We start from the raw sequence: 19,694 nt of genomic DNA on the forward strand, positions 1-19,694 counted from the left end.
TAAGTACGTACATAACCGACCAATCGTGGACTTTAATTCAATGTGTTGGTCAGGGTTCTGACCCTGTGTATTTTTCGGTGGGTACCGTTTAATTTCACTACCCTGGCTACGCGTTAAAATGGTTATGAATTCATTTTGGATAAGTACGTACATAACCGACCAATCATGGACTTTAATTCAATGTGTTGGTCAGGGTTCTGACCCTGTGTATTTTTCGGTGGGTACCGTTTAATTTCACTACCCTGGCTACGCGTTAAAATGGTTATGAATTCATTTTGGATAAGTACGTACATAACCGACCAATCGTGGACATTAATTCAATGTGTTGGTCAGGGTTCTGACCCTGTGTATTTTTCGGTGGGTACCGTTTAATTTCACTACCCTGGCTACGCGTTAAAATGGTTATGAATTCATTTTGGATAAGTACGTACATAACCGACCAATCGTGGACTTTAATTCAATGTGTTGGTCAGGGTTCTGACCCTGTGTATTTTTCGGTGGGTACCGTTTAATTTCACTACCCTGGCTACGTGTTAAAATGGTTATGAATTCATTTTGCATAAGTACGTACATAACCGACCAATCATGGACTTTAATTCAATGTGTTGGTCAGGGTTCTGACCCTGTGTATTTTTCGGTGGGTACCGTTTAATTTCACTATCTTGGCTACGTGTTAAAATGGTTATGAATTCATTTTGGATAAGTACGTACATAACCGACCAATCATGGACTTTAATTCAATGTGTTGGTCAGGGTTCTGACCCTGTGTATTTTCCGGTGGGTACCGTTTAATTTCACTATCCTGGCTACGTGTTAAAATGGTTATGAATTCACTCTAGATAAGTACGTACATAACCGACCAATCGTGGACTTTAATTCAATGTGTTGGTCAGGGTTCTGACCCTGTGTATTTTTCGGTAGGTACCGTTTAATTTCACTACCCTGGCTACGTGTTAAAATGGTTATGAATTCATTTTGGATAAGTACGTACATAACCGACCAATCGTGGACTTTAATTCAATGTGTTGGTCAGGGTTCTGACCCTGTGTATTTTTCGGTGGGTACCATTTAATTTCACTACCCTGGCTACGCGTTAAAATGGTTATGAATTCATTTTGGATAAGTACGTACATAACCGACCAATCGTGGACTTTAATTCAATGTGTTGGTCAGGGTTCTGACCCTGTGTATTTTTCGGTGGGTACCGTTTAATTTCACTACCCTGGCTACGCGTTAAAATGGTTATGAATTCATTTTGGATAAGTACGTACATAACCGACCAATCGTGGACTTTAATTCAATGTGTTGGTCAGGGTTCTGACCCTGTGTATTTTTCGGTGGGTACCGTTTAATTTCACTACCCTGGTTACGTGTTAAAATGGTTATGAATTCATTTTGGATAAGTACGTACATAACCGACCAATCGTGGACTTTAATTCAATGTGTTGGTCAGGGTTCTGACCCTGTGTATTTTTCGGTGGGTACCGTTTAATTTCACTACCCCGGCTACGTGTTAAAATGGTTATGAATTCATTTTGCATAAGTACGTACATAACCGACCAATCGTGGACTTTAATTCAATGTGTTGGTCAGGGTTCTGACCCTGTGTATTTTTTGTTGGGTACCGTTTAATTTCACTACCCTGGCTACGTGTTAAAATGGTTATGAATTCATTTTGGATAAGTACGTACATAACCGACCAATCGTGGACTTTAATTCAATGTGTTGGTCAGGGTTCTGACCCTGTGTATTTTTCGGTGGGTACCGTTTAATTTCAATACCCTGGCTACGTGTTAAAATGGTTATGAATTCATTTTGGATAAGTACGTACATAACCGACCAATCGTGGACTTTAATTTAATGTGTTGGTCAGGGTTCTGACCCTGTGTATTTTTCGGTAGGTACCGTTTAATTTCACTATCCTGGCTACGTGTTAAAATGGTTATGAATTCATTTTGGATAAGTACGTACATAACCGACCAATCGTGGACTTTAATTCAATGTGTTGGTCAGGGTTCTGACCCTGTGTATTTTTCGGTGGGTACCGTTTAATTTCACTATCCTGGCTATGTGTTAAAATGGTTATGAATTTATTTTGGATAAGTACGTACATAACCGACCAATCGTGGACTTTAATTCAATGTGTTGGTCAGGGTTCTGACCCTGTGTATTTTTCGGTGGGTACCGTTTAATTTCACTACCCTGGCTACGCGTTAAAATGGTTATTAATTCATTTTGGATAAGTACGTACATAACTGACCAATCGTGGACTTTAATTCAATGTGTTGGTCAGGGTTCTGACCCTGTGTATTTTTCGGTGGGTACCGTTTAATTTCACTACCCTGGCTACGCGTTAAAATGGTTATTAATTCATTTTGGATAAGTACGTACATAACTGACCAATCGTGGACTTTAATTCAATGTGTTGGTCAGGGTTCTGACCCTGTGTATTTTTCGGTGGGTACCGTTTAATTTCACTATCCTGGCTACGTGTTAAAATGGTTATGAATTCATTTTGGATAAGTACGTACATAACCGACCAATCGTGGACTTTAATTCAATGTGTTGGTCAGGGTTCTGACCCTGTGTATTTTTTGTTGGGTACCGTTTAATTTCACTACCCTGGCTACGTGTTAAAATGGTTATGAATTCATTTTGGATAAGTACGTACATAACCGACCAATCGTGGACTTTAATTCAATGTGTTGGTCAGGGTTCTGACCCTGTGTATTTTTCGGTGGGTACCGTTTAATTTCAATACCCTGGCTACGTGTTAAAATGGTTATGAATTCATTTTGGATAAGTACGTACATAACCGACCAATCGTGGACTTTAATTTAATGTGTTGGTCAGGGTTCTGACCCTGTGTATTTTTCGGTAGGTACCGTTTAATTTCACTATCCTGGCTACGTGTTAAAATGGTTATGAATTCATTTTGGATAAGTACGTACATAACCGACCAATCGTGGACTTTAATTCAATGTGTTGGTCAGGGTTCTGACCCTGTGTATTTTTCGGTGGGTACCGTTTAATTTCACTATCCTGGCTATGTGTTAAAATGGTTATGAATTTATTTTGGATAAGTACGTACATAACCGACCAATCGTGGACTTTAATTCAATGTGTTGGTCAGGGTTCTGACCCTGTGTATTTTTCGGTGGGTACCGTTTAATTTCACTACCCTGGCTACGCGTTAAAATGGTTATTAATTCATTTTGGATAAGTACGTACATAACTGACCAATCGTGGACTTTAATTCAATGTGTTGGTCAGGGTTCTGACCCTGTGTATTTTTCGGTGGGTACCGTTTAATTTCACTATCCTGGCTACGTGTTAAAATGGTTATGAATTCATTTTGGATAAGTACGTACATAACCGACCAATCGTGGACTTTAATTCAATGTGTTGGTCAGGGTTCTGACCCTGTGTATTTTTTGTTGGGTACCGTTTAATTTCACTACCCTGGCTACGTGTTAAAATGGTTATGAATTCATTTTGGATAAGTACGTACATAACCGACCAATCGTGGACTTTAATTCAATGTGTTGGTCAGGGTTCTGACCCTGTGTATTTTTCGGTGGGTACCGTTTAATTTCACTACCCTGGTTACGTGTTAAAATGGTTATGAATTCATTTTGGATAAGTACGTACATAACCGACCAATCGTGGACTTTAATTCAATGTGTTGGTCAGGGTTCTGACCCTGTGTATTTTTCGGTGGGTACCGTTTAATTTCACTACCCTGGCTACGCGTTAAAATGGTTATGAATTCATTTTGGATAAGTACGTACATAACCGACCAATCGTGGACTTTAATTCAATGTGTTGGTCAGGGTTCTGACCCTGTGTATTTTTCGGTGGGTACCGTTTAATTTCACTACCCTGGTTACGTGTTAAAATGGTTATGAATTCATTTTGGATAAGTACGTACATAACCGACCAATCGTGGACTTTAATTCAATGTGTTGGTCAGGGTTCTGACCCTGTGTATTTTTCGGTGGGTACCGTTTAATTTCACTACCCCGGCTACGTGTTAAAATGGTTATGAATTCATTTTGCATAAGTACGTACATAACCGACCAATCGTGGACTTTAATTCAATGTGTTGGTCAGGGTTCTGACCCTGTGTATTTTTTGTTGGGTACCGTTTAATTTCACTACCCTGGCTACGTGTTAAAATGGTTATGAATTCATTTTGGATAAGTACGTACATAACCGACCAATCGTGGACTTTAATTCAATGTGTTGGTCAGGGTTCTGACCCTGTGTATTTTTCGGTGGGTACCGTTTAATTTCAATACCCTGGCTACGTGTTAAAATGGTTATGAATTCATTTTGGATAAGTACGTACATAACCGACCAATCGTGGACTTTAATTTAATGTGTTGGTCAGGGTTCTGACCCTGTGTATTTTTCGGTAGGTACCGTTTAATTTCACTATCCTGGCTACGTGTTAAAATGGTTATGAATTCATTTTGGATAAGTACGTACATAACCGACCAATCGTGGACTTTAATTCAATGTGTTGGTCAGGGTTCTGACCCTGTGTATTTTTCGGTGGGTACCGTTTAATTTCACTATCCTGGCTATGTGTTAAAATGGTTATGAATTTATTTTGGATAAGTACGTACATAACCGACCAATCGTGGACTTTAATTCAATGTGTTGGTCAGGGTTCTGACCCTGTGTATTTTTCGGTGGGTACCGTTTAATTTCACTACCCTGGCTACGCGTTAAAATGGTTATTAATTCATTTTGGATAAGTACGTACATAACTGACCAATCGTGGACTTTAATTCAATGTGTTGGTCAGGGTTCTGACCCTGTGTATTTTTCGGTGGGTACCGTTTAATTTCACTACCCTGGCTACGCGTTAAAATGGTTATTAATTCATTTTGGATAAGTACGTACATAACTGACCAATCGTGGACTTTAATTCAATGTGTTGGTCAGGGTTCTGACCCTGTGTATTTTTCGGTGGGTACCGTTTAATTTCACTATCCTGGCTACGTGTTAAAATGGTTATGAATTCATTTTGGATAAGTACGTACATAACCGACCAATCGTGGACTTTAATTCAATGTGTTGGTCAGGGTTCTGACCCTGTGTATTTTTTGTTGGGTACCGTTTAATTTCACTACCCTGGCTACGTGTTAAAATGGTTATGAATTCATTTTGGATAAGTACGTACATAACCGACCAATCGTGGACTTTAATTCAATGTGTTGGTCAGGGTTCTGACCCTGTGTATTTTTCGGTGGGTACCGTTTAATTTCAATACCCTGGCTACGTGTTAAAATGGTTATGAATTCATTTTGGATAAGTACGTACATAACCGACCAATCGTGGACTTTAATTTAATGTGTTGGTCAGGGTTCTGACCCTGTGTATTTTTCGGTAGGTACCGTTTAATTTCACTATCCTGGCTACGTGTTAAAATGGTTATGAATTCATTTTGGATAAGTACGTACATAACCGACCAATCGTGGACTTTAATTCAATGTGTTGGTCAGGGTTCTGACCCTGTGTATTTTTCGGTGGGTACCGTTTAATTTCACTATCCTGGCTATGTGTTAAAATGGTTATGAATTTATTTTGGATAAGTACGTACATAACCGACCAATCGTGGACTTTAATTCAATGTGTTGGTCAGGGTTCTGACCCTGTGTATTTTTCGGTGGGTACCGTTTAATTTCACTACCCTGGCTACGCGTTAAAATGGTTATTAATTCATTTTGGATAAGTACGTACATAACTGACCAATCGTGGACTTTAATTCAATGTGTTGGTCAGGGTTCTGACCCTGTGTATTTTTCGGTGGGTACCGTTTAATTTCACTATCCTGGCTACGTGTTAAAATGGTTATGAATTCATTTTGGATAAGTACGTACATAACCGACCAATCGTGGACTTTAATTCAATGTGTTGGTCAGGGTTCTGACCCTGTGTATTTTTTGTTGGGTACCGTTTAATTTCACTACCCTGGCTACGTGTTAAAATGGTTATGAATTCATTTTGGATAAGTACGTACATAACCGACCAATCGTGGACTTTAATTCAATGTGTTGGTCAGGGTTCTGACCCTGTGTATTTTTCGGTGGGTACCGTTTAATTTCACTACCCTGGTTACGTGTTAAAATGGTTATGAATTCATTTTGGATAAGTACGTACATAACCGACCAATCGTGGACTTTAATTCAATGTGTTGGTCAGGGTTCTGACCCTGTGTATTTTTCGGTGGGTACCGTTTAATTTCACTACCCTGGCTACGTGTTAAAATGGTTATGAATTCATTTTGCATAAGTACGTACATAACCGATCAATCGTGGACTTTAATTCAATGTGTTGGTCAGGGTTCTGACCCTGTGTATTTTTTGTTGGGTACCGTTTAATTTCACTACCCTGGCTACGTGTTAAAATGGTTATGAATTCATTTTGGATAAGTACGTACATAACCGACCAATCGTGGACTTTAATTCAATGTGTTGGTCAGGGTTCTGACCCTGTGTATTTTTCGGTGGGTACCGTTTAATTTCAATACCCTGGCTACGTGTTAAAATGGTTATGAATTCATTTTGGATAAGTACGTACATAACCGACCAATCGTGGACTTTAATTTAATGTGTTGGTCAGGGTTCTGACCCTGTGTATTTTTCGGTGGGTACCGTTTAATTTCACTATCCTGGCTACGTGTTAAAATGGTTATGAATTCATTTTGGATAAGTACGTACATAACCGACCAATCGTGGACTTTAATTCAATGTGTTGGTCAGGGTTCTGACCCTGTGTATTTTTCGGTGGGTACCGTTTAATTTCACTATCCTGGCTATGTGTTAAAATGGTTATGAATTTATTTTGGATAAGTACGTACATAACCGACCAATCGTGGACTTTAATTCAATGTGTTGGTCAGGGTTCTGACCCTGTGTATTTTTCGGTGGGTACCGTTTAATTTCACTACCCTGGCTACGCGTTAAAATGGTTATTAATTCATTTTGGATAAGTACGTACATAACTGACCAATCGTGGACTTTAATTCAATGTGTTGGTCAGGGTTCTGACCCTGTGTATTTTTCGGTGGGTACCGTTTAATTTCACTATCCTGGCTACGTGTTAAAATGGTTATGAATTCATTTTGGATAAGTACGTACATAACCGACCAATCGTGGACTTTAATTCAATGTGATGGTCAGGGTTCTGACCCTGTGTATTTTTCGGTGGGTACCGTTTAATTTCACTACCCTGGCTACGTGTTAAAATGGTTATGAATTCATTTTGGATAAGTACGTACATAACCGACCATTCGTGGACTTTAATTCAATGTGTTGGTCAGGGTTCTGACCCTGTGTATTTTTCGGTGGGTACCGTTTAATTTCACTACCCTGGCTACGTGTTAAAATGGTTATGAATTCATTTTGCATAAGTACGTACATAACCGACCAATCATGGACTTTAATTCAATGTGTTGGTCAGGGTTCTGACCCTGTGTATTTTTCGGTGGGTACCGTTTAATTTCACTACCCTGGCTACGTGTTAAAATGGTTATGAATTCATTTTGGATAAGTACGTACATAACCGACCAATCATGGACTTTAATTCAATGTGTTGGTCAGGGTTCTGACCCTGTGTATTTTTCGGTGGGTACCGTTTAATTTCACTATCTTGGCTACGTGTTAAAATGGTTATGAATTCATTTTGGATAAGTACGTACATAACCGACCAATCATGGACTTTAATTCAATGTGTTGGTCAGGGTTCTGACCCTGTGTATTTTTCGGTGGGTACCGTTTAATTTCACTACCCTGGCTACGCGTTAAAATGGTTATGAATTCATTTTGGATAAGAACGTACATACATGTAACCGACCAATCGTGGACTTTAATTCAATGTGTTGGTCAGGGTTCTGACCCTGTGTATTTTTCGGTGGGTACCGTTTAATTTCACTATCCTGGCTACGTGTTAAAATGGTTATGAATTCATTTTGGATAAGTACGTACATAACCGACCAATCGTGGACTTTAATTCAATGTGTTGGTCAGGGTTCTGACCCTGTGTATTTTTCGGTGGGTACCGTTTAATTTCACTACCCTGGCTACGTGTTAAAATGGTTATGAATTCATTTTGCATAAGTACGTACATGACCGACCAATCATGGACTTTAATTCAATGTGTTGGTCAGGGTTCTGACCCTGTGTATTTTTCGGTGGGTACCGTTTAATTTCACTGCCCTGGCTACGCGTTAAAATGGTTATGAATTCATTTTGGATAAGTACGTACATAACCGACCAATCGTGGACTTTAATTCAATGTGTTGGTCAGGGTTCTGACCCTGTGTATATTTCGGTGGGTACCGTTTAATTTCACTACCCTGGCTATGCGTTAAAATGGTTATGAATTCATTTTGGATAAGTACGTACATAACCGACCAATCGTGGACTTTAATTCAATGTGTTGGTCAGGGTTCTGACCCTGTGTATTTTTCGGTGGGTACCGTTTAATTTCACTACCCTGGCTACGTGTTAAAATGGTTATGAATTCATTTTGGATAAGTACGTACATAACCGACCAATCGTGGACTTTAATTCAATGTGTTGGTCAGGGTTCTGACCCTGTGTATTTTTCGGTGGGTACCGTTTAATTTCACTACCCTGGCTACGTGTTAAAATGGTTATGAATTCACTCTGGATAAGTACGTACATAACCGACCAATCGTGGACTTTAATTCAATGTGTTGGTCAGGGTTCTGACCCTGTGTATTTTCCGGTGGGTACCGTTTAATTTCACTATCCTGGCTACGTGTTAAAATGGTTATGAATTCACTCTGGATAAGTACGTACATAACCGACCAATCGTGGACTTTAATTCAATGTGTTGGTCAGGGTTCTGACCCTGTGTATTTTTCGGTAGGTACCGTTTAATTTCACTATCCTGGCTACGTGTTAAAATGGTTATGAATTCATTTTGGATAAGTACGTACATAACCGACCAATCGTGGACTTTAATTCAATGTGTTGGTCAGGGTTCTGACCCTGTGTATTTTTCGGTGGGTACCGTTTAATTTCACTACCCTGGCTACGTGTTAAAATGGTTATGAATTCATTTTGCATAAGTACGTACATAACCGACCAATCGTGGACTTTAATTCAATGTGTTGGTCAGGGTTCTGACCCTGTGTATTTTTCGGTGGGTACCGTTTAATTTCACTACCCTGGCTACGCGTTAAAATGGTTATTAATTCATTTTGGATAAGTACGTACATAACCGACCAATCGTGGACTTTAATTCAATGTGTTGGTCAGGGTTCTGACCCTGTGTATTTTTCGGTGGGTACCGTTTAATTTCACTACCCTGGCTACGTGTTAAAATGGTTATGAATTCATTTTGGATAAGTACATACATAACCGACCAATCGTGGACTTTAATTCAATGTGTTGGTCAGGGTTCTGACCCTGTGTATTTTTCGGTGGGTACCGTTTAATGTCACTACCCTGGCTACGTGTTAAAATGGTTATGAATTCATTTTGGATAAGTACGTACATAACCGACCATTCGTGGACTTTAATTCAATGTGTTGGTCAGGGTTCTGACCCTGTGTATTTTTCGGTGGGTACCGTTTAATTTCACTACCCTGGCTATGTGTTAAAATGGTTATGAATTCATTTTGCATAAGTACGTACATAACCGACCAATCGTGGACTTTAATTCAATGTGTTGGTCAGGGTTCTGACCCTGTGTATTTTTCGGTGGGTACCGTTTAATTTCACTACCCTGGCTACGTGTTAAAATGGTTATGAATTCATTTTGGATAAGTACGTACATAACCGACCAATCATGGACTTTAATTCAATGTGTTGGTCAGGGTTCTGACCCTGTGTATTTTTCGGTGGGTACCGTTTAATTTCACTACCCTGGCTACGCGTTAAAATGGTTATGAATTCATTTTGGATAAGAACGTACATAACCGACCAATCGTGGACTTTAATTCAATGTGTTGGTCAGGGTTCTGACCCTGTGTATTTTTCGGTGGGTACCGTTTAATTTCACTACCCTGGCTACGTGTTAAAATGGTTATGAATTCATTTTGGATAAGTACGTACATAACCGACCAATCGTGGACTTTAATTCAATGTGTTGCTCAGGGTTCTGACCCTGTGTATTTTTCGGTGGGTACCGTTTAATTTCACTATCCTGGCTACGTGTTAAAATGGTTATGAATTCATTTTGGATAAGTACGTACATAACCGACCAATCGTGGACTTTAATTCAATGTGTTGGTCAGGGTTCTGACCCTGTGTATTATTCGGTGGGTACCGTTTAATTTCACTACCCTGGCTACGTGTTAAAATGGTTATGAATTCATTTTGCATAAGTACGTACATAACCGACCAATCTTGGACTTTAATTCAATGTGTTGGTCAGGGTTCTGACCCTGTGTATTATTCGGTGGGTACCGTTTAATTTCACTACCCTGGCTACGTGTTAAAATGGTTATGAATTCATTTTGCATAAGTACGTACATAACCGACCAATCGTGGACTTTAATTCAATGTGTTGGTCAGGGTTCTGACCCTGTGTATTTTTCGGTGGGTACCGTTTAATTTCACTACCCTGGCTACGTGTTAAAATGGTTATGAATTCATTTTGGATAAGTACGTACATAACCGACCAATCGTGGACTTTAATTCAATGTGTTGGTCAGGGTTCTGACCCTGTGTATTTTTCGGTGGGTACCGTTTAATTTCACTACCCTGGCTACAGTGTACGTGTTAAAATGGTTATGAATTCATTTTGCATAAGTACGTACATAACCGACCAATCGTGGACTTTAATTCAATGTGTTGGTCAGGGTTCTGACCCTGTGTATTTTTCGGTGGGTACCGTTTAATTTCACTACCCTGGCTACGTGTTAAAATGGTTATGAATTCATTTTGGATAAGTACGTACATAACCGACCAATCGTGGACTTTAATTCAATGTGTTGGTCAGGGTTCTGACCCTGTGTATTTTTCGGTGGGTACCGTTTAATTTCACTACCCTGGCTACGCGTTAAAATGGTTATGAATTCATTTTGGATAAGTACGTACATAACCGACCAATTGTGGACTTTAATTCAATGTGTTGGTCAGGGTTCTGACCCTGTGTATTTTTCGGTGGGTACCGTTTAATTTCACTACCCTGGCTACGTGTTAAAATGGTTATGAATTCATGGGGGCCTTGTAATTTGGAAATCCCCAACTGCACATTAAAATATGTCTCAATCTTATTTGATCATTGCATGACTTACCTTCCAAATTCCTACTTTAATTGTGTTTGCAACAATGTTATATTTTCATTGACTTTTGTTTTATATTTAAAATTCATATCTGGCTAAAGCTAAATGAATCTAATTGTACTTGATATATTGTTTTTCTTTTGCAAAACGCAGGAACGCAAGAACCCTGGAATGTACTTTAGGGTGTCCATTTTTATAGTGCCAGTATCCAATATGATGTATTATTACTCTATAATTAATCAGTACACAAACCAGGACGTCATTGGCTGATGAATAAAATACAAGAATTGCGTCCACAGTGGATCATATACACTTACAAGGACATGTGCTTAGAAATTGTATGCTCTGTGCATGACTATGTTTATTATAAGTTGAAATGTAAAGCTGTGTTTAAATTCTATCTTGGCAAGTGTTTTTTCAATAATTTGAAAATGTTTTTTGAAACTAAAATGAATCAACATTGTTAATTAAAAAAATAGTTTTGTTTGAAACTTGTCAATTGATTGTTAATAGATTAGTAAATATACCTGGCAATGGATACCAACATACCACTGGTGATATGTACATTGTTTTTGCCTAATTGGCACCTTTTTGTGTTAAATTATTCAATTAACAGCTTGAATAATATGTTCTACAGTAGTACTATGCACCATTCATTTTTAGTTTGTTAAAATAATGAAACAAATAATTTGTGTTTATTAATTAACTAATATTTTCCCACATTTGAATGTAATTATTTCTCTGGAACCCCTGTCATATGAATTACTGTAGTAATGACCTGCAAGTTAAAAAAAGAGATGAAGGTGTTTTAAATACATTGATCTGTGTCAAAATAATAAGGTATTTACTAGTAGTTCATTACTGGGATGGGGAATAGTTGTAAATTTAAAAGAAAATTAGTTTCATTACGTTTACATAAACCTTATTTTGCATATACCATAAATTTCATTTATTTAGCGATTTTGAAAATGTTCAGCAATTAGTCTGTCATGTGGCACTTGCGTGTGAAACTTCATATACTCAATTGTGTATTTCCTGACTTTTGAATGCTGTAAAACTATTTAATTTAACTGACATTTAATTTTAATGTTTTGATGTTTTTAGCATGTTCACTGTGTTTTAATTTCTTGTCAAGGAAATATTGAATTTTATTGTTATTTTACATGTTCACAACACAACACAACACAACACAACTCGAACATAGATCATAAATTACTTTAATTTGGAAAAGTTTGTGAATTTGCAAAAAATGGTGCTTTCTCATCACCATAATTATATAACAATTCTGCCCCTTCTGGTATGTAATATTTGGAAATCATAACCACACACGGCCTGTCATTAATCTTTAGTTGTTTTGTGACAATGTTGGAATGCTTCTTGGAATGGTTCAGGAAAAAGGTAATTCCACTTGTTTCCCACATCTTCTTTTCACTGTGTGGATTTATTCTGAAAATATATGGCCATGATGATATTAACATGAGTGAGTGAGTGAGTGAGTGAGTGAGTGAGTGAGTGAATGAAGATGAGGGCAAGTGAGTGAAGATGAGGGCGAGTGAGGGTAAGTGAATGAAGGTGAGGGTGGGTGAGTGTGAGTGAATGAAGGTGATGGTGGGTGAGTGAGGGAGTGAAGATGAGGGCGAGTGAGAAAAGGTGAGGGTGAGTGAGTGAAGGTGTGTGGATGAGGGTGAGTGATTGAAGGTGAGGGTGGCTGAGTGAGTGAAGATGAGGGCAAGTGAGTGAAGATGAGGGCGAGTGAGGGTAAGTGAATGAAGGTGAGGGTGAGTGTGAGTGAATGAAGGTGAGAGTGGGTGAGTGAGTGAGGGAGTGAAGATGAGGGCGAGTGAGAAAAGGTGAGGGTGAGTGAGTGAAGGTGTGTGGATGAGGGTGAGTGATTGAAGGTGAGGGTGAGTGATTGAAGGTGAGAGTGAGTTAGAGAAGACGAGTGAGTGAAGATGACGGTGGGTGATTGAAGGAGAGAGTGAGTTAGAGAAGGCGAGTGAGTGAAGGTAAGGGTGAGAGTGAGTGAGTGAAGGTGAGTGAGTGAGTGAAGGTGTGTGAGTGAAGGAGAGGGTGAGTGAAGGTGAGCGAGTGAGTGAAGGTGTGTGAGTGAAGGTGGGAGTGGGTGAGTGAGTGAAGGTGAGGCTGATGGAAGTGAAGCTGAGGGTGAGTGTGTGAGTGAAGGTAAGGGTGAGGGTGGGAGGGTGGATGGGTGAGTGAGTGAGTGAGTGAAAGTGTGTGACTGAAGATGAGTGAGTGAATGAGGGTGAGTGAGTGAGTGAATGAGGGTGAGTGAAGATGAGACTGAGGGTGAGTGAGTAAGTAAAGCATAGGGTGAGTGAGTGGGAGTAAAGATGAGTGAGTGAAGGTGAGTGAGTGGGTGAAGATGGGAGTGAGTTAGAGAAGGTGAGTGAGTGAAGACGAGGGTGAGTGAATGGAGGTGTGGATGAGAGTGAGTGAAGATAAGGGGGAGTGAAGGTAAGGGTGAGTGAATGACGGTGAGTGAGTGAGTGAGTGAGTGAGTGAGCGAAGGTGAGTGAGCAAAGGTGAGTGAGTGAAGGTGAGAGTGAGTTAGAGAAGGCGAGTGAGTGAAGATGAGGGCGAGTGAGTAAATGAAGATGAGGGTGAGTGAGTGAGGGAGTGAAGATGAGGGCGAGTGAGGGTAAGTGAATGAAGGTGAGGGTGGCTGAGTGAGTGAAGATGAGGGCAAGTGAGTGAAGATGAGGGCGAGTGAGGGTAAGTGAATGAAGGTGAGGGTGGGTGAGGGTGAGTGAATGAAGGTGATGGTGGGTGAGTGAGTGAGGGAGTGAAGATGAGGGCGAGTGAGAAAAGGTGAGGGTGAGTGAGTGAAGGTGTGTGGATGAGGGTGAGTGATTGAAGGTGAGGGTGGCTGAGTGAGTGAAGATGAGGGCAAGTGAGTGAAGATGAGGGCGAGTGTGGGTAAGTGAATGAAGGTGAGGGTGGGTGAGTGTGAGTGAATGAAGGTGAGGGTGGGTGAGTGAGTGAGGGAGTGAAGATGAGGGCGAGTGAGAAAAGGTGAGGGTGAGTGAGTGAAGGTGTGTGGATGAGGGTGAGTGATTGAAGGTGAGGGTGAGTGATTGAAGGTGAGAGTGAGTTAGAGAAGACGAGTGAGTGAAGATGAGGGTGGGTGATTGAAGGAGAGAGTGAGTTAGAGAAGGTGAGTGAGTGAAGGTAAGGGTGAGTGAGTGAGAGTGAGTGAGTGAAGGTGAGCGAGTGAGTGAAGGTGTGTGAGTGAAGGAGAGGGTGAGTGAAGGTGAGCAAGTGAGTGAAGGTGTGTGAGTGAAGGTGGGAGTGGGTGAGTGAGTGAAGGTGAGGCTGATGGAAGTGAAGCTGAGGGTGAGTGTGTGAGTGAAGGTAAGGGTGAGGGTGGGTGAGTGAGTGAGTGAGTGAAAGTGTGTGACTGAAGGTGAGTGAGTGAGTGAATGAGGGTGAGTGAAGATGAGACTGAGGGTGAGTGAGTAAGTAAAGCTGAGGGTGAGTGAGTGGGAGTAAAGATTAGTGAGTGAAGGTGAGTGAGTGGGTGAAGATGGGAGTGAGTTAGAGAAGGTGAGTGAGTGAAGACGAGGGTGAGTGAATGGAGGTGTGGATGAGAGTGAGTGAAGGTAAGAGTGAGTGAATGAAGGTGAGTGAGTGAGTAAGCGAAGGTGAGTGAGTGAAGGTGAGAGTGAGTTAGAGAAGGCGAGTGAGTGAAGATGAGGGCGAGTGAGTAAATGAAGATGAGGGTGAGTGAGTGAGGGAGTGAAGATGAGGGCGAGTGAGAAAAGGTGAGGGTGAGTAAGTGAAGGTGTGTGGATGAGGGCGAGTGATTGAAGGTGAGTGAGTTAGAGAAGACGAGTGAGTGAAGATGAGGGTGGGTGATTGAAGGAGAGAGTGAGTTAGAGAAGGCGAGTGAGTGAGTGAGTGAGTGAGTGAAGGTAAGGGTGGGTGAGTGAGTGAGAGTGAGTGAAGGTGAGCGAGTGAGTGAAGGTGTGTGAGTGAAGGTGGGAGTGGGTGAGTGAGTGAAGGTGAGGCTGAATTAAGTGAAGCTGAGGGTGAGTGTGTGAGTGAAGGTAAGGGTGGGTGAGTGAGGGTGGGTGGGTGAGTGAGTGAGTGAGTGAAAGTGTGTGACTGATGGTGAGTGAGTGAATGAGGGTGAGTGAGTGAATGAGGGTGAGTGAAGATGAGACTGAGGGTGAGTGAGTAAAGCTGAGGGCGAGTGAGTGGGAGTAAAGATGAGTGAGTGAAGGTGAGTGAGTGGGTGAAGATGGGAGTGAGTTAGAGAAGGTGAGTGAGTGAAGACGAGGGTGAGTGAATGGAGGTGTGGATGATAGTGAGCGAATTTAAGGGGGAGTGAAGGTAAGGGTGAGTAAATGAAGGTGAGTGAGTGAGCGAGTGAGTAAGTGAAGGTGAGAGTGAGAGTGAGTTAGAGAAAGTGAGTGAGTGAAGATGAGGGCGAGTGAGTAAATGAAGATGAGGGTGAGTGGGTGAAGGAGTGAGTGAGTGAAGGTAAGGGTAAGTGAGTGAAGATGGGAGTGAGTGAGTGGGTGAGGTGAGTGAGTAAAGGTGAGGATGGGTGAATGAAGGTGAGGGTGGGTGAATGAAGGTGAGCATGAAGGTGAGTGGGTGAGAGTGAGTGAATGAAGGTGAGTGAGTGAAGATGTGTGAATGAGTGAGTGAGTGAAGGTGAGAAAGTGAGTGAAGGTGAGGCTGAGGGAGTAAAGCTGAGTGGGTGAGGGTGAGTGAGTGAGTGAGTGAAGGTGAGTGAAAGGGTTAATTGATGCGTCATTTGAGTATGACAGTGAATGGATGGGTGGTTGGTTGGTTGGATGGATGGATGTGTTTATATATACAACAGTGAGTCAATCTGTTGGTGAGCGAATGGGTGCTTGAGTTGGCAAGTGTGTAATGAGTAAGTTGATATAATGTACATATGACTGAGTGAATTAAGTAGATTTAGTGTTGATTAAGTGAGCGAATGAAGCTATCTTTGGGTTGACAAATCAGTGAGCTAGTGGTAAGGTGGGACAGTTAAGTTATAGCGTGTGCGAGTTAAAATGGGTTAATGAAATGTGGGCAAGTCAGAGAGAAATCAATGTTTCACTCATCAAGTCATTTGGTTGGTGAGTTAATAATATATGTGTAAACAGTGCGGGTTTCGTCTATCAGGGGTTGTTAAGGGTGGATGGTTCGTCAGGTTGAATATACGGGAAGTGGTTGTAACGGGGAATGGGTAACTCGCAAGGCAGTGAGTGGTACACTAGGATCGCTCGACACTTATACGCACCATTCAATCATTAAGACATCAGCAGTATTGTACAGCCAGATATTTATTACCACTACAATCGTCACCATACGCCCCCAGTCCTCTTCTCCCTTAATACGCTGGAACCCCCCATTTTTATAAACGTTCAACCAAGTCTAAATACTTTGCATGCGTTGTCATGACGGCATGTGGACTCCGCCAGTGAGGGCGTCGCCCCATAGCATCGTCATGACAACATCAATGCAACTTGGTGACACTGTCCTGTCCAACAAAAGATGAAAATGACCCCATTTTCGGACCGTGGCAACGTATGGTAAAAATATACAAACAGTAGGAAGTGCATAAAATTAAATATATGCAATAGGAATTGTACAAAATCAGATACAGACAACAAGAAATATATAAAAAATTTAAATACAGATAGAAGAAAATATAACAACAAAATTGATGATTAAATGAATAGGATGATTATAATGTGGAGGTAATGGAAGAATCTGGACCGCGAGTCTTTCAGATGAGTCGGGACCGCGAGTCTTTCAGATGAGTCTGGACCGCGAGTCTTTCAGATGAGTCGGGACCGCGAGTCTTTCAGATGAGTCGGGACCGCGAGTCTTTCAGATGAGTCTGGACCGCGAGTCTTTCAGATGAGTCTGGACCGCGAGTCTTTCAGTTGAGTCTGGACCGCGAATGTATTTAATGCACCTGGACCGCTAGTCTTTCACTCGAAATTTTTTAATTAGCATGATCAATAAGTTAAAATAAAATCTAAATAATACATGAAAATAACAATGCATGATATACATAACAATTTTTTTTTTTTTTTTTTTTTTTTTTAAATATGCTGAAAATGTAGAAAAAACTGGAAAATCAATTAAAATAAATTTCGTAACAATAAGAAAATCGCTGTGTGGCTACAACAGTTGCATGGCATAAGTAAACACGTCAGAGTTATACATATCATTGATCAGCTGGATTCGTCACAATATTGGTAGGAATGGGTGGAAAGGCCTTCAAATGCTCGTATGAGTTTTCGATTTCACGATTTTTAGTACTAATGATGGGAATTTCGGTGAAAACTGGGGCATCGCCAACCAAGATACGAATGTCGCCCCATAGCATCGTCATGACAACATCAATGCAACTTGGTGACATATGTCTGATTGTTACTGAATTATTTCGTTGTTAAGTGGGTGAGTAGAGAGGAATTTATTAAACAATGAGTCACTCATTTAGTCAATCAGTTGAGAGTAATGAGTGAATTGCGGTTGATCTAATGAAAGGGTGGCTTGATAATGTAAGAGTTGTGGGTGAATTAGATTTAGTTGTGAGTGAGTTTGTTGGAGGATGATCAAATGGGTGGGTGAGTGAGTTTGTGTGCGAGTTTGTGTGTGTCAGTGGGTGGAGTGTTTGAGTTCAATGAATTGGGTGGGAGAGGGTAAGTGAGTGCGTGAGAATGGGTGAATTGCCATTGTGCGTGTATGTGTGTGTGTGAGTGAGCTAGTTGATAAGAGCGAGTGTGTGACAGCAAGTGCATAATTCATTTCATTAGTTTTACATTAAATTGTATGAAAGTAGTGTTACATATAACTACTAACACTAAGAAAATATTATGGCAAATATTGTGGCTGATTATATACTCACACCATGCCCGAATATTCCAGGTGATACATGCCACAACGTTCACCTGTTACCGCATACTGTCGTTCTAGTTGTTCAGCCTCTGCTCTGTCAATTATTTCTCCGTCGTACACCCCAATTATCTCATTTGCTTTTATATCTTGTTTTGCAAAGGCGCACTTTCCCGCTTCTCTAAAATCTCTGTTAACGACTTCAACCTTAATTTCAATGTAAACAAATATTGTTTTTTGTTTTGATTTCACTAGACTATTCTGGGGGTCTTTTAGTAAAAATCAAATTCAAAAATCGGCCCTCGAAATATATTTTCGATATAAAAACACTCTTTTATTACATGTACACTATACTAGTTACAAATAATTGTTAAATTAAACTATCATTGCCGCATATTACACAATATATAAAGCTAGCAAAGATATCATTCTTTTTTATTTCTGAGAATGTCGAAAAGGGACCCTGTTATGAAGCATAATTTCTAGAACACTTGGGTGCCTCGCTTTTCCGTGAGTTTTACCAGTGATCCCCTGGGAAGATCATGTACCAAATCTTATCGTCATAATACATTAAACAACAAAATATCTATTCTATATACTGAATTGTTAGAGTTACGAGCATCGAGTTACGAAAACATTGAGTTACAAATATTACCACGCCCATATTTTATAAATCACGCCCCTTTTTGCGAAACCACACCCAAATTGTAACTATGGCCAATCAACAGTTAACAAAACTTCGCGTTATGGGCAACATACTTAATAGTTGAACGTTAAAAAAAATCATGCTGCCTGTAACTCGATGTTTGGTTAACTGTTACTTAAAGTTCAAGTTACTAAATGTGGACCTTCAACAACTAAAAATGTATTTTACCTGTAACTCGGAATTCTGTTGACTAGTTAATCGAGTTACAGTTTGGATGAGGTCTCACAAAAGTGGGTGTGGTTTCCAAAATGTAACTTTTTTTGTAATTCGATGTTCGTACTTCGATGTCCGTAACTCGAACAACTTAGCAGCTCTCTATATTCTAACACAAATAATGTATTATTATTATTAACTCGTTGTCAGTTTTCCATGAGATAACACTCTATGTATAATAGCATTTGATTCGTAAAACATGTTTAATTTACTCATTTATTTCCTATTTCGAATTCGAGATAGAAACTCCTATAATAAACAGAGTATTTTGTTATGAAAGTGTAACTCATTTTAATGAAAACATGGGTGAAAAGAAATGCTAAATAATTTCGGGACAAACTCGTTCAGGAATATACAGAGCAAGGAAGGATTCGTCAATTATGCTATGCAAACATATTTGAAATTGCAAATGATTATGCATTGATTAAAATGAGCTACATGTGACATAGTAATTATATTTCAGTATAGCAACATGCACCCCATAACAATATATATAATCTCATTATAGTGAGATGTTAAATCATTATACTATGGATTTACAAAATATTAAACCATTACAAATACTAAGACTTTTATTCTAGATTGAGATATTCCCTCATTATCAGGAGAGAACTC

At 40.0% G+C, this 19,694-nt stretch overlaps 1 long non-coding RNA gene across 1 annotated transcript; it reads right to left on the bottom strand.

Moving 5' to 3' along the window:
• Positions 1-12,473: 12,473 nt before the first annotated feature.
• Positions 12,474-18,817, bottom strand: LOC146730207 (uncharacterized). The gene is made up of 2 exons (XR_014927865.1): positions 18,174-18,817; positions 12,474-12,718 (listed from the first exon to the last, which is right to left on the bottom strand). It is a non-coding gene; the product is annotated as an uncharacterized LOC146730207 (long non-coding RNA).
• Between the last annotated feature and the right edge of the window lie 877 nt (positions 18,818-19,694).

The sequence above is a fragment of the Saccoglossus kowalevskii genome, chromosome 20 (assembly GCF_978046115.1).
Source record: "Saccoglossus kowalevskii chromosome 20, keSacKowa6.1, whole genome shotgun sequence".
NCBI lineage: Eukaryota > Metazoa > Hemichordata > Enteropneusta > Harrimaniidae > Saccoglossus > Saccoglossus kowalevskii.